Genomic DNA, 16,803 nt, shown 5'->3' with positions numbered 1-16,803 from the left:
AGCGGAACTGCTGTGCTTATCGAGTAGCGAGCGAAGTGAGCCACGTATGAAGTGTACGACCCATGGCTGCCGCCTGGGAACATTCGATAATCCGCCTGGAGAATTACTGTCAAATATATGGGTGTGTGACTCGATCTGGTAATCAACGTTAACTTCCTCCTTGTCCGTTACCAGTTAAAATTTTGGTCAGGACACATAAATCTATGTGCTAGCGTATTTTGTAGCCAACACTTTCAGTAGAGATGGTCCACTGTTAGCCTTATGATAAGGAAAAAATGCAGTGTATTGTTGTTTTAGCTACTACTACGTACTCATTGCGAAAATAAATGCGACAGTACAAAACTGCGTTCTCTTACCCACAAAGGCGGATAAAAGTACGCATTGAAGAGTCAGCACGTGCAATTCTTCTGCCATAGTCGTAGAGATAACGTGTTACATCCTCATAATCCGTACAATCCTCATGCCACCATTCTCCACAACTATCGTAATGGGTCCAGTCATCATCAAAATACATCAGCGCCTTGGGCGAAGGCTTTTTTAATCACTATAAAGTTTTTTTCATCACTTTTGTGCCCGGAGAGCTAAGAGCAATTCGCGTTTTGCACGTAGTTCAGTCCCCGATTGTTAGGCCCTCTGCGTTCTTCTGTCAACTGCCGACAATTTTGATAGAGGGCCGACGTCAGAAATGCGCATGTGCGTCTGCACGCTTACGACACTGACTCCAGCATTCCCATAAAAGTTGATGGTTGCACTTCCATCGCTGGACCACTTTCTCCAGACGTGTTACTGTACTCGACGATCTCAACTGTAGTTTCATCTGTTGCAGGAAGGAGCGAAATCCTCCGTCAGATAAACATTAGGATTGTATGGGCATATTCCCCGTACTTCAAATGCTTTCGTTGTCTTCTCTTTTGTTGCTGTCCAACAGTATGAACTTCTGAACAGATAGCCACACAGTTGATTACTTTTGCTCAAAACTTCACTAACTGACAAATGTATCGTTACATTTCACCACGTGACACAAAGCTGCTACAGTTTGGACGAGAGATTCCATGGCCGTCAACTATTGTTGGTAAAGAACACAATCAGCCCCAAATATATTTAAAAAGCGATCAAACATAATTTTCTTACTATGTTCACTGTAAAAAACACAGTGTTATAAAAGTCATGTTCTAGCAAAGGAAATTGTCGCCTTTTATGCTCATGTGAATCTTGGAGAAGTCGTTCACCGAAGCATCACTGTTCGATATACCGGTTGCTGCTCACATTGAGAGGTGGCATGAGCCCCCTCTCATATTTCTATCTTACGATTTTCGTCTCTAATTGCATGCAGTGAAAAGTCGCTATTCCTTCACACGCGGACTTCCCACGCAGCGTCTCTCGTCACCCGGGTGGTCCGGTGACAGGCGGGCTCTGCTGGTCTGGAAAGGGTTAAGCCGACGGGTGTGAGGAAGTCGAGTGAATGCTTTGCAGACGCCGACATTGTCAAAAGACACGCCCGGAGGGGTCTGAAGTAGCGGCTGGGCTAGAGGTTCCGTTACTTCGTAGAATCTTAGCGAAAACACTTTCTGGCGGGCTACCAGCGAGGCGTGGGAATGACTTGTGTACCCAGGCAGTTGTGGCGGGAAAATTCCCGCGCTTTCTGCAAAATAGCAACTGTGATTGGCTTGCTCAGGGCATAGCTCCGTGACGTAGCAAAATCAGGGCAGAAATTGGCGCCAAGAATCTCCATTGGTGGAATGGTAGTGCTCCGGCAATAGAGTGGAATTTTCCGCCGGTTTTCGAGTTGCTGATTGGAACGTTTAACCATGGCCACTGTCGTGGGGGCGGGAATGTTGTGTGTTCGGCCTGTATGGGTGCTCTTGGTAGTCGGGTCTCGCCTTTCGGTCGAGGACGTCGAAGCAACCAGCCATCGCCTCCGGTACGCCAGATCGCGTTCTGGCAGTTAAGAAGACAGTTTGGTAATGTATGTCCGCAGCACCGACAGATAGGGATTTTCCTAGGTCATAATCAGAGCTCAGCAGAGCGCGCCTGTTCGTCTTTTTCTAACTTTGTTCTGTCTTGAGTAGCAGCAATTAATGTTGGGTTAGCTGTGTGTCTCTCTTAAGATTTGAGTGCCAAGGAATTGGCTGCACATACCACTTCGTCATAAACCTCACAATCTAGTTTAGGGACAACTTCACCTTCACAGCGTTTGTTTGAGTATCCAATTTGAGCCAATTTGATGTATTATAAATGTTTCATGTGTTTTTGTTTATTATTTTGTGTTTAGTATTAATAAATCATATTGTTATTTAGGACAGAACTTTCATTCTGTTAATCGGTAGAGCAACCCATCATTTCTCACTACGTTAATGAAACCTTCCTTTATTTAACTTATTTATCAAATTAAATTATTGCAGGTGCCAAACTCTTTTCTACTCCACTTGCAGGGTTGATTACAGTCAGTTCGCGTATATTTTTTAATCCATGTGCAACAGCAAAAGTCGGAGTTAGAATAGGGGGGGCTTAGAGCATCATTTACATATGTAGATTCTAGAATTTAGTGTTAAATACACTGCTTGCCCTGGCACCTCGCAACATGTAAAATTTTTAGCAGTTAAAAATGTGTATTATTATTATTATTGTGCTGGCTAAATTAAAATGTTAATGAGAGAACTCCAAGTGAAGTAAGTGGCGCAACATTTTTGATGTTTTGTAAGGATAATTGTAACATACCCATGAAGACTCCAGATCACTTTGATCGGATCTTGAACCCAGGTGACAGCACGTGCAGTCACCGACTTTTAATGCATGATGTCGAAAATGACCTTCGCACCTGCATGAATTACATCAGTGAATTTGAACGATTGACATTTTAAAATAGCGGGCGGAAAACATTCAAAAAATTAAACTTCGGGCTGGTCACAAATTTAAAAATTAAATGTGGCGGATGGCAGGAAATTTAAAAACTGTAGATGGCGATGAAGGTAAATTTTAAAAAGACAAGATCGCATTTGCTTGCTTCCATTAAAAATGAAACAGCCATTCATAGGGCTAACAGGCTAATTCAGTAAATGAAACCGCAGTGTCCGTCTCATCAAAACTGCTTAAGTTAGGAGGTGCATATGCTACTGCTGACACCAACAAAAGCGCTTTCTTACATGAGTACCAAGAAAGAATAGAGCGCCGGCCGAAGTGGCCGAGCGGTTAAAGGCGCTACAGTCTGCATCCGCACGACCGCGACGGTCGCAGGTTCGAATCCTGCCTCGGGCATGGATGTGTGTGATGTCCTTAGGTTAGTTAGGTTTAAGTAGTTCTAAGTTCTAGGGGACTTATGACCACAGCAGTTGAGTCCCATAGTGCTCAGAGCCATTTTTTGAAAGAATAGAGCAATAGCAAACGTCGGGCTGTTTTGTCAATGGCTGTTTCCCCTACAAGTGCAGCCAACACTGAAAAACTTGAAGTTCTTACTTTTAGACTATGCGTACTCTAGAATTTCTTTCTTGTTGCAACCTTCTCCTAATTGTATGCAATCATATGGATTTGACTTCTCATGGCGTGAAATTTTTGATGAAATTACGCCAAACTCAGCTCCAGGCAGTCGATGGGATACTCTTGTAATACAGGTGTGCTTTAGGGTGGTGAATGAGTATTGTTATAAAAACGATGTGAAATGCACAAAGGCACCACTTCACAAGACTTGTACGTCCCTAAAAATAGTACATATCGTGATTACAATCGCAATGGTATTCTCAGAAAAAATGCTGTTTCGTGTAGCACGTAAAGTGCCACACAGCGTCAAAGTTGACTCCCTCTCTTTCGCGAAATGAGCGCAACCTTTTCTAGTTCTACTTATCGACTAGCGATCGAGGCGTACTACTCACTAACTCAGCGTCGTATCCGCCGGCAAGCGGCAGGCTCTCCTCGGGCAGGCTCGGATTGCTCGTAAAGGTTAATTGAAGTTTGGGATACTTCGATAAACGTCGTCATAAAAGCTGAAACGTATTACGTGTAACATACACGCTACACAAGGAATATTCTTGTGATACCAGATTAGATCGCCAACTCACAATCAGATTTTCACCTTTCAACCTGATCTAGACATTGGCCTATGATACAGATCAGTATTTCCCACAACTAATAAGATTTTATACTCACATCCGTTGGCTCCGCCAATTCACAACCAAACTGTTACCGTCCAGCCTAACGTAGATCTGTGTTTACGCTATAGATCAGTCTGTCATAACAACCTACATTCCCTAAGTAAATGTGTGTGTTTCAGTGTTGTAAGTAAATAATACACCTGGGAATAACTTCCATGGTATTAGAGAGAGCTTTCCACAGAAAAATATCCGCCGGATTGAAGTCGGGACATCTGCGACGCAGTGGTATTGAGTCACGACCGATGCACTTGCCGCAACGCTGCTTACCAGCTCTTAAGTATACAGCATGCTAATAAAATCAAACGACACCACTTTATCACTTCACAGTTTACGCCTCACTCGCGAAGTTACGAAATAAACGTAGCGTTAACAGTGTTCTAACTCTGGCATGACTGCAGTTGTGCATAAGACGTATCGGGGAAGCCACTGGTTTCTGTATGGTCAGTACCGGCCGCTGTGGACGAGCGGTTCTAGACGCTTCAGTCCGGAACCGCGCTGCTGCTACGACCGCAGGTTCGAATTCTGCCTCGGGTATGGATGTGTGTGATGTCCTTAGGTTAGTTAAGTTTAAGTACACTACTGGCCATTAAAATTTCTACACCACGAACATGATGTGCTACAGACGCGAAATTTAACCGACAGGAAGAAGATGCTGTGATATGCAAATGATTAGCTTATCAGAGCATTCACAAAGGTTCGCGTCGGTGGCGACACCTACAACGTGCTGACATGGGGAAAGCTTCCAACCGATTTCCCATACACAAACAGCAGTTGACAGGCGTTGCCTGGTGAAACGTTGTTGTGATGCCTCGTGTAAGGAGAAGAAATGTGTACCATCACGTTTGCGACATTGATAAAGGTCGGATTGTAGCCTATCGCGATTGCGGTTTATCGAATTGCGACATTTCGGCTCGCGTTGGTCGAGATCCAATGACTGTTAGCAGAATATGGAATTGGTGGGTTCAGGAGGGTAGTACGGAACACCATGCTGGATCCCAACGGCCTCGTATCACTAGCAGGCGAGATGGCAGGCATCTTATCCGCATGGCTGTAACGGATCGTGCAGCAACGTCTCGATCCCTGAGTCAACAGATGGGGACGTTTGCAAGACAACAACCATCTGCACGAACAGTTCGACGACGTTTGCAGCAGCATGGACTATCAGCTCGGAGACCGTGGCTGCGGTTACCCTTGACGCTGCATCACAGACAGCAGCGCCTGCGATGGTGTACTCAACGACGAACCTGGGTGCACGAATGGCAAAACGTCATTATTTCGGATGAATGCAGGTTCTGTTTACAGCATCATGATGGTCGCATCCGTGTTTGGCGACATCGCGGTGAACGCACAATGGAAGCGTGTATTCGTCATCGCCGTACTGGCGTACCACCCGGCGTGATGGTATGGGGTGCCAGTGGTTACACGTCTCGGTCACTTCTTGTTCGCAATGACGGCACTTTGAACAGTGGACGTTACATTTCAGATGTGTTACGACCCGTGGCTCTACCCATCATTCGATCCCTGCGAAACCCTACATTTCAGCAGGATAATGCACGACCGCATGTTGCAGGTCCTATACGGGCCTTTCTGTATACAGAAAATGTTCGACTGCTGCCCTGGCCAGCACATTCTCCAGATCTCTCACCAACTGAAAACGCCTGGTCAATGGTGGCCGAGCAACTGGCTCGTCACAATACGCCAGTCACTACTCTTGATGAACTGTGGTATCGTGTTGAAGCTGCATGGCCAGCTGTATCTGTACACGCCATTCAGGCTCTGTTTGACTAAATGACGAGGCGTATCAAGGCCGTTATTACGGCCAGAGATGGATGTTCTGGGTACTGATTTCTCAGGATCTATGCACCCAAATTGCGTGAAAATTTAATCCCATGTCAGTTCTAGGATAATATATTTGTCCAATGAATACCCGTTTATGATCTGCATTTCTTCTTGTTGTAGCAATTTTAATTGCCAGTAGTGTAGTTCTAAGTTCTAGGGGACTGATGACCTGAGATGTTAAGTCCCATAGTGCTCAGAGCCATTTCAACTATTTGAGCCATTCGTATGGTCAGTATTCAGGGATGTGACGGAAACGATCATCTGAAGCAAAAAAAAAAACTTCACATGGACATAATCCCTATTCCGAATAATTTCGAAGATACAACAGATTTAATGCACATTTGTTTTTGGCTACTGGCGCACACGTGTCTCTTACTCACCCACGCAACCTCTTTGACGTTTTATTCTCGCGTAGCCTACGTAGGTGTTTTCAGCGTCTTTCAAATCAAATGGCTCTGAGGACTATGGGACTTAACATCTGAGGTCATCAGTCCCCTAGAACTTAGAACTACTTAAACCTAACTAACCTAAGGACATCACACACATCCATGCCCGAGGCAGCATTCAAATTTGCGACCGTAACGGTGGCGCGGTTCCAGACTGAAGCGCCTAGAACCGCTCGGCCACACCGGCCGGCTTCAGCGTCTTTGCTCGGGTGGGGTTGTCTTTCTGCCAATGAACTAGCCCGTTGAATGAGGAGTTGTCCACGGTGTGTTGTGAGTGAAGAAGTGCGAGTGTCTGTACACTCGCTGGCTGAAACGGCACACATTTACACCAGTGAAGAATTTGTGGATATGGTGAACGTTTAATGCTTCTGCGCTGATAACGTTCCTACAGCTGTCGAAGAATACCGCCGGCGCTTTGCGACACGGCGGATTACTGATCGTAGAGCGTTTAACACAGTGTTCAGCACACTGCCTGAAACAGGTATCCTGCCAAGTTCTTATTTTTCCTCTGAACGTGTAGTTCACAATGTGTGCAGTAACAACAACACAATGTTGAAATGGTACGGCGTAATGACGTGTACGATAATGCTTAGAGCTAATTTCGTTAAAAATATGTTTTTTTTCAAATGGTTCAAATGGCTCCGAGCACTATAGGACTTAACATCTGAGGTCATCAGGCCTCTAGAACTTAGAACTACTTAAATCTGACTAACCTATCACACACATCCATGCCCGAGGCAGAATACGAACCTGCGACCGTAGCAGTCGTGCGGTTCCAGACTGAAGCGCCTAGAAGCGCTTGTCCGCAGTGGCCAGCACTGTATACTCGTCAACCACCCTCTATATTGGTATGATGAATGGCATCTGGCTCTACATGTAGACAAATGTAAGTTAACGCGGATGAGTAGGAATAACAAACCCATAATTTTCGAATACAGCATTAGTAATGTCCTGCTTGACGTCGTTTAAATATCTAGATGTAACGTTGCGAAGCGATATTAAATAGAACGAGCATGTAAGGATTACGTTAGGGAAGGCGAATGGTCGACTTTGGCTTTTTGGGAGAATTTTGGGAAAGAGTGATTCGTTGTAAAGGAGACCGCATATAGGTCGCTAGTGCGACCTGTTCATGAGTAATGTTCGAATGTTTGTGATCCGTACTAGATCGGGTTAAAGGAAGACGTCGAAGCAGTTCCGAGCTGGGCTGCTAGATTTGTTACCTTTAGTTTCAAACAAGCGGGGAGCGGGGGACACCTGGCGTTCTTTCCGAGGAACACCGTTGACAATGCTTAGAGATGCAGCATTTTAAGCTGACTTCACAACGATCCTACTACCGCCAATATACATTTCGCATCACGACCACGAAGATAAGAGACGAGAAATTAGGGCTACTTTGGAGAGGATTTCCATGAGCAATAAAAAGGGCGGGACTGATTTTAATGTTGATCTCTATTCCAATTTTCTGTACAGGTTCCGGAACTCTCGGAACCGAGGTGATGCAAAATTTTTTTTGATGTGTGTATATGAACGACACCTCCTCACATATTCCACAGGATTTCTTAAGAGCTAATTTAAAAATAAACAGCGAAGCTGTACAGGAAGTCCTTATCGGAGCTCATTAAAAGTAGGAAGTTAGTTTTCTGGAGTTATTGCTTATCAGCAGTCTAATCTCCATAAGAATAACATTGGCGGAGGTGGGTTTTCCAGCAACAAACAGACAAGTAAAATAATAGACGGAGAAAAATATTAAGTCCAACAATGCAACGAATGTTTACTTAGAATTTTTCTCCGTCTATTATTTTACTTGTCTGTTTGTTGCTGGAAAACTCACTTCCGCCAATGTTATTCTTATGGAGATTAGACTGCTGATAAGCAATAACTCCAGAAAACTAACTTCCTGCTTTTAATGAGATCCGATAAGGACTTCCTGTACAGCTTCGCTGTTTATTTTTAAATTAGCTCTTAAGAAATCACCCACAATGCGACAATCTTCCAAAGAAGAAGGACCACTAGCCTTCACCCATAAGTGAATACTACAATCGGAATTTATCTTACAACGTCTACGACAAGACAAAGACAAACTCCCGTGCGGTAAAAGGTAGGAACCCTCACTAGCAATAATAATCTCAGAAACAGGTATAGTACGGTAAGCCAAGATTTCACGAGTTTCAAAGCATTCCAAACCGGCTCTCCCTGCATTCTTACAAGCAACGAAAGCAACTGTTATCCATCCGTTACCCAAACTGGAAGAAGAAGAAACTTTCATTAAGGAAAAATTTAACTTCGCACCACAAAATAAAGTAGGTCCATGAATAAGAACAAATTGAGTAGTTTTACCTACTCCCCTTACTTCGTTCTTTTTACCCTTAGCAGAAGATGTCGAAGCACCAAGAGTACCGTCCACATTGACAAGTGATTTGTAAACCAGCATTCGCCGGCGACATAGTTTGAATTGCGCGCCAAAAAGAAGACAACCAATCAGAGACTGTGCTCGACATCTATTGAGCAGCCGAGAGAGCATCCCAGAGTGCCCCAGAGAGCATCCCAGAGTGCCCCAGAGAGCTAAAACACCAAGAAGAATCGCTTCTCGGCTTTTGGCAACCAATCGCCGGCGAATGCTGGTTTACAAATCACTTGTCAATGTGGACGGCACTCTTGGTGCTTCGACATCTTCTGTTAAGGGTAAAAAGAACGAAGTAAGGGGAGTAGGTAAAACTACTCAATTTGTTCTTATTCATGGACCTACTTTATTTTGTGGTGCGAAGTTAAATTTTTCTTTAATGAAAGTTTCTTCTTCTTCCAGTTTGGGTGCCAGAATATCAGCGTACAGAGGGTGGATAGCGATCAAGCACTTTCCTCACCAACGTTGACCACAAAAGCTCCACAGTACTGAGTAAGATAACCGAAGCGTCCTACCATAGGAAAGTGTGAACATGAGCCCTATTGTCTTGATACAGAGCATTACCATTGGGGAACAAATATTGTACCGTAGGATGGCTGTAATCAGCCAGAAGGTTCATGGCAGTAACGCGACCTTAAGAGTAATCATGCGACCCATGGAATACCAAGATATGGCTGTCTACATCATTCCTTCCCCACAACTGCCATTACGTGCTTGTCCCACTTCATATCGCTCTGCAGTGTTACGCCCAAATATTTAATCGGCGTGACTGTGTCAAGCACTACACTACTAATGGAGTATTCGAACATTACAGGATTATTTTTCCTATTCATCTGCATTAATTTACATTTATCTATATTTTGAGTTAGCTGCCATTCTTCACACCAATTACAGATCCTTTCCAAGTCATCTTGTATCCTCCTACTGTCACTCAAGGTCGACACCTTCCCGTACACCACAGCATCATCAGCAAAAAATGCACATTGCTATCCACCCTATCCAAAAGATCATTTATGTAGATAGAAAACAACAGCGGACCTACCACGCTTACCTGGGGCACTCCAGATGATACCCTCACCTCCGATGAACACTCACCATCGAGGACAACGTACTGGGTTCTATTACTTAAGAAGTCTTCGAGCCACTCACATACTTGGGAACCAATCCCATATGTTCGTACCCTAGTTAGGAGTCTGCAGTGTGGCACCAAGTCAAACGCTTTCCGGAAGTCAAGGAATATGGCATCCGTCTGATACCCTTCATCCATATTATGGTTTCGGCACCATTTTTCCTCTGCTACGGGCATTAGCATTACAGGTGAGTGGTTTTCGAGTTCCAGCTCACCCCACAGTTCGCTGATTACGAAGCTGCCTTCTCGAGTGCGGCGTTCAGTTTTTCAGCTGTCATCCTTTTATTTTTCGTCGCAGTCCTCTTCAATGACAATCCGGCACGATCACTCGAGATGCACTTTTGTCCTCACTGTCACTTAGCAGATGATGTTTTTCCAATTTCCCTGTATGCAGTATATATCTTCAATATGGTGCCTCTTCGGCTACCTCGGTTAGGGAAACGCCCACCGTACGAGGACCAACAATTTGCCCTCGTTCGCCTTCACGAACTCCGACATAATGCACTCACAACCACACACTCCACGGCGGACTGATGACATCGCACAGGTGCCCTTCGTGGTCAAATAAAACAGCGCAACCTGCAGGCTGGGCCAGCATCTGCATTTATGTTTAAGCATGCGTTTTACTCGGTATTTCCATTTCATAATCCAACCCTTCTAATTCGACATTTGTTGCATTATGCCTTGCTGAAATTCTGTTTTAATGGCCAACGGCGTAACTTCATAGTATCGTGTTGTGTACATAGTTCCGCGTAGTCAGCGCGTACACAACTTTCCCACTAGAGCGCGCACCGCTAAGCACAACAGTGCAGGCGCAGCGCTCGTCCGTCTCCGCACTACGAGATGGCGCTGCCATAGAGACGGACCAAATTCTGCTTCCGCCGATCCGCGTATTAATATGTAACGCAGCCAATGAGACTGCTGCTAACGTAGAACCTTTTCTCCTCGCAGATCACACTGGCACAGCGATACATGAATGCGTGAGGTGTTATAACGAGTGTACAGACCTCCGATTAGTCAGTCTGCATTAGTCTGTACCAGTCTGTACGAGTTCTACATTTGTCTGTACCAGTCTATAGTGAAGTTTCAGTCTGCGCCTAATAAGATTACCATATTCCTGTACATAGCCGTGAAGATAAATGTATAGACACTTTTGTCAAGTATCATAGATATTTGTGAGAATAAGATTAATGTACCAATACCAAAGGAACTTCAGATTGTCAATTGTAAATAGCATCCAGAACCAAGTTAAGTAATTTTTATGCTTGTTATTATTTTAATAAATGTATGTGAAAATTAATCAAGTTCTGTTTAAAGTTGGTTACCGTCAATCTGCTACTCTAGGTGTGCAAGTGGCATTTCTATTGTCTGACCTAACGGCAGAAGATAAACACGCCACGATAAGACCACGAGACATATTGCTGACACTCGCCTACTTCGTTAGAGCGACAAGTCAAATAATCTGATGGTGTGTGTACTGAAGGTCTTACCGTATGCACACCACATATCGCTAGGAGTTTCTTCTAGTTAGTGCATCTACTTATCAGTGTTTATCACGTAAAACGTCACATGACAAGCTGTATACAAATCGGTAGTCAGTCATAACAGATCGATTTGACAGGGTACATCCATCTTAATCCACCACCTGTCTAAAACACGATCCCCCTACCACGCTCGAAATCCGTGTAGAGCCTGTTTTCGGGCTACAGACACTCAAAAAATTATGAAACGCACGAACGTTGAGAGTTAGCTGTGCTGTGGTATTCGTCGGTCACAGGAGCGCACCGTAAATTGCCGGATTTATTAGTCGTTTCAAGCTCGCGTTTTGTGGTGACGAACGAGCTTATCTGGCATCGATTTTTGCGCGGCGAGAGAAGTCGGTCTGTGGAAGCCGACCACGCACCGCAGTCGCACGGCCGGGGCGCACGCGAACTCGCGTGGCGTGTAGCGGCGCGGCCGTGCAGGCGCTGCCTTCTGTCAGTGGGCTAGGAAGGCAGCGCCCAGGACTGGCTGCCCGCGAGCCCAGTCAACTGGCGACCAGCTCCGAGCTCCCGGGTAGTGAGCTCGCTACGGTTGTCTCAGCTGCTACTGTCTCAGGTGACGATCGGGTCAACTGAACGTACCGATACTGGAAGTCGACTATGACATCCGTGATATATTAAGTTGCGGCGTGTGACTTTATAAGTCCTCGAACAGAAAGAGTAAAGAACACTGACAATATCTGTTTTGTATATCTACATCTACTTACACGGTGTAAACGTGACTACAGATATTCGGACTTAGGTTATGACGTGTTCGATACGCCTGCCATCATTGGCGATGATATGGCGCAGACGAATAGCGAAATTCTGCATGACCCTGAAAGGTGGATTTCATTTGTGACATTCATTTCGCAGATTATTCTGCATATTTGGAGTAAATAAAAAAAAATGGCTCTGAGCACTATGGGACTTAACTTCTGAGGTCATGAGTCCCCTAGAACTTAGTACTACTTAAACCTAACTAACCTAAGGACATGACACACATCCATGCCCGAGGCAGGATTCGAACCTGCGACCGTAGTGGTCGCGCGGTTCCAGACTGTAGCGCCTAGAACCGCTCGGTCACCCTGGCCGGCGGAGTAAATAAACCCGTATAATGGTTAATTAGTCTTATTAGGTGGATTAGAAAGAGAGATACGTGATGATTAGAGACATGTCTGAAATAATACGGGCTTTGGTAATCATAATATTTAGTTGCATGCTGTAAGTGTAAGCAAAGTGGATTTGCCAGTGGAGGCGGGCAGGCGAAGGCCGGTGAGCGCCGGAAGAGCATTGGGCAGGGGCCAGAGGCCCCAGGGGATGGAGCCAGTGACCGGCAAGCATCAAAAGAACACCGCCGAGTGCCAGGTGAGAGAGAGAGAGGGGAAATGTCGAGCAGACAGAGAGCGTCCAATGTACGCGCTGGCGCCGCCCGGTCGCGCGCTGTTTTAGCGGCAAATCGGCTGATCTCTGATTGGGCAGTTCATAAGAAAGTGCGGGAAACGCTGAGGGTCAACGCCCGCTGTTTGAACAGAGAAATTTTTCGATAAGTGGAGAAATTGTATCACTCCGCGAGGGAGATGTGGGAGGCCATTGCAGCGTCGGGATTGGCTGATTAGAGTTTGGTGGCAAGATTGTCGCAAGAGCATCGTGGAGAGAGAGGCATGGGGAGAGCGTCTTTTGCCGTGAAAGCGGACAGTCGCAAAGTTCGGTAGCTCTGAGATAGGGACTTAGATTCTGAATACTGTGCTGTGTATGATCTATAGTCTGCAGCTACAGTAGGACATCAGCGTCCACGATAGGCATTGCATTGACTACTAGTATAGTTGGAGCTGATTCCGCCCTATAGGCTGGCAGTCACCATTGAACGTAGTCAACCAGTGCACAGAGCTATCATACTGGTATTGCACGTTAGTATAAGACACACTGGGCTACACCTTAAAGGTTGTTGAGCCAGTCTTGAAAGCGTTTTATGCCATTTAGAGGAAATACAGGGCTTGTGGTATTAGCAGTTTCTGAGTAGTTTATTCTGCTCAAGATATTTCAGAGAGTATCGACGGAGCCAGCACGCTGGTAGACGGTATTGTAAAACTTGCAGCAGCCTCAGTAAAGTTCAGAAATAGTTGTTGGATCGTGTTCTTGCCATCTACTGAGCTTCTGTGCAGTTTTGCTTACGATTCGTTATTGGTTATTTGTCTTTTTGCATGTTGTTTGGTTTGTTTCTTGGTGGTGGGGTCCGAAGTGCATATTACTTCAGACACAAAAGAAATTATAGGAACGCAGTCAGATCACACTTACCATTTGCTTATCCATGGGCATAATTAAATCTAACTTCGCATCAACTTAACATTAAGAGCTGAGAGCCAATCTTACCAGTGTAGTATATCTAAGAACAGTGTACAATTTGTTTAATTTGTTTTCATTCATGATTTGTTCAATATGATCTAATTTCTATCGTGAGATAATTTACAATAAATACAAGTTATTTACAATATCGCTTTTGATTCAGTAATCAGTGGTAGGTAGCCGTCACTGTCACATTAATACATTTTATTCATGTTTAATATCGGCCACTACCCCAATATGTGAAGTCGTCTTACAACCCGCTGCAGTGCTGGAACATCGATGCTGTCAAGGACCTCCTGAATGGCTTTTTTCAGCACAGCAATGCTTTTGGGAGTATTCCTGTACACCTTGTCTTTAAAATAACCCGACAAAAAGGAGTGGGATGTTTTCAGATCGGGAGAAAATGGCGGTAAATCGAGGCCCCAGCCAGTGGCCTCTGAGTACTCCAGGGCTAGAATGCGGTCCCCAGAGTGCTCCTCCAGGATATCAAATACTCTCCATTGTCGATGAGGTCGAGTTCCGTCTTGCATGAGCCACACCTTATCAAAATCACGGTCACTTTGGATAATGGGGATGCAATCATCTTCAAAACCCTTCAAGTACCGTTAATTGTCACCGTGCAATCAAGGAATATTGCCCCGATTATTTGGTGACTGGAAGTTGCACGCTAGTCACCCGTTGAGGCTGAAGAGACGTCTCGATCGCGAAATGCAGATTCTCAGTCCCCCAAATGCGCCAGTTTTGCTTATTGACGAACCCATCCAAATGAAAGTGGGCTTCATCGCTAAACCAAACCATACTGCGCATACAAGTTCCTATCATTCCCTGCGGCCAACAGTGTAGTCCAGAAGTTACGATGATTTTATTTCATATAGTTCAATAATTGTCAGCCTGTATACACTCCGAGACCCACCGTACTGTGTCCTGGCAGAGGACACACTGCACCACTTACTCGTTTCCTTTCCTCTTTCACTTACATATACTGCGAGGGGAAAACAACTGTCTGTGTGGCTACTTTGGAAGGTGCTTGATTGCTATGCACCCTCTGTACGCCTATAGTAGGTGGACTATGTGAGGAGGATATCGTTCATACACACACATCAAAAAAAGTTTTGCATCACCTCGGTTCCGAGAGTTCCGGAACCTGTACAGAAAATTGGAATAGAGATCAACATGAACATCATTCCCTACCTTTTTATTGCTCATGAAAACCACACATTGCATGTTGTACCACCATACAGCGAGACCTTCAGAGGTAGTGGTCCTGACAGCTGTACACACCTATACATCTAACACCCAGTAGCACGTCCTCTTGCATTGACGCATCCCTGTATTCGTCGTGGCATACTATCCACAAGTTGGTCCAGATTGTCCCACTCCTCAACGGCAGTTCGGCATAGATCCCTCAGAGTGAGTGGTTGATGGGTCACTTCGTCCAAAAACAGCCCTTTTCAATACATCCCAGGCGTGTTCGCTGGCCGGAGTGGCCGTGCGGTTCTAGGCGCTACAGTCTGGAACCGAGCGACCGCTACGGTTGCAGGTTCGAATCCTGCCTCGGGCATGGATGTGTGTGATGTCCTTAGGTTCGTTAGGTTTAATTAGTTCTAAGTTCTAGATGACTGATGACCTCAGAAGTTAAGTCGCATAGTGCTCAGAGCCATTTGAACCAGCCAGGCGTTTTCGGTAGGGTTCATGTCTGGAGAACATGCTGGCCACTCTAGACGAGCGATGTCGTTATCCTGAAGAGAGTCATTCACAAGATGTGCACGATGGGGGCGCGAGTTGTCGTCCATGAAGACGAATATCTCACCAATGCGCTGCCGATATGGTTGCACTGTCGGTCGGAGGATGGCATTCACGTATCGTACAGCCGTTACGGCGCCTTCCATGACTACCAGCGGCATACGTCGGCCCCACATAATGCCACACCAAAACAGCAGGGAACCTACCCCATTGCTGCACTCGCTGGACAATTCGTCTAAGGCGTTCAGCCTCACCTGGTTGCCTCCTAACACGTCTGCGACGATTGTCTGGTTGAAGGCATATGCGACATTTATCGGTGAAGAGAACTTGATGCCAATCCTGAGCGGTCCATTCGGCATTTTGTTGGGCCCATCTGTGCCGCGCTGTGTTGTGTCGTGGTTGCAAACATGGACCTCGCCATGGATGTCGGGAGTGAAGTTGCGCATTATGCAATCTACTGCGCACAGTTTGAGTCGTAACACGACGTCCTGTGACTGCACAAAAAGCATTACTGAACATGGTGGCGTTGCTGGCAGGGTTCCTCCGAGCCACAGTCCGTAGGTAGCGGTCATCCACTGCAGTAGTAGCCCTTGGGCGGCCTGAGCGATGCATGTCATCGACAGTTCTTGTCTCTCTCTGTGTCTCTTCCATGTCCGAACAACATCGCTTTGGTTCACTCCGAGACGCCTGGACACTTCCCTTGTTGAGAGCACTTCCTGGCACAAAGTAACAATGCGGACGCGATCGAACCGCGATATTGACCGTCTAGGCATAATTAAACTACAGACAATACGAGCTGTGTACCTTCTTCCTTGTGGAATGATTGTAACTGATCAGCTGCCGGACCCCCTCCGTCTAATAGGCGCTGCTCATTCATGGTTGTTTACATCTTTGGGCGGTTTTAGTGACATCTCTGAACAGCCAAAAGGACTGTCTCTGTGATACATTATCCACTTTCAACGTCTATCTTCATGAGTTCTGGGAACCTGAATGATGTAAAACTTTTTTTGATGTGTTTTTTTTTATTTGTGCAAGGTGTTTGAAAAGTTATTGTACCTTCCTTGAGATTAAAGTGCACGCTTAAACGTGTGATATTTTCTGCCGGGACTGTCTGAGGTCGCCCACTTCTTTTGCGTATGCCAAATTCACTTTCCACACATACCCTGCAGATATTTTTGCGTAGAGACCAAAGACTTGGCCAGATAAAAAAATGTGAAATATACATCACTAAATT

This window comes from Schistocerca americana, chromosome 4 (genome assembly GCF_021461395.2).
Source record: "Schistocerca americana isolate TAMUIC-IGC-003095 chromosome 4, iqSchAmer2.1, whole genome shotgun sequence".
NCBI classification, from domain to species: Eukaryota; Metazoa; Arthropoda; class Insecta; order Orthoptera; family Acrididae; genus Schistocerca; species Schistocerca americana.
Note: the sequence above shows the minus strand (reverse complement) of the source record.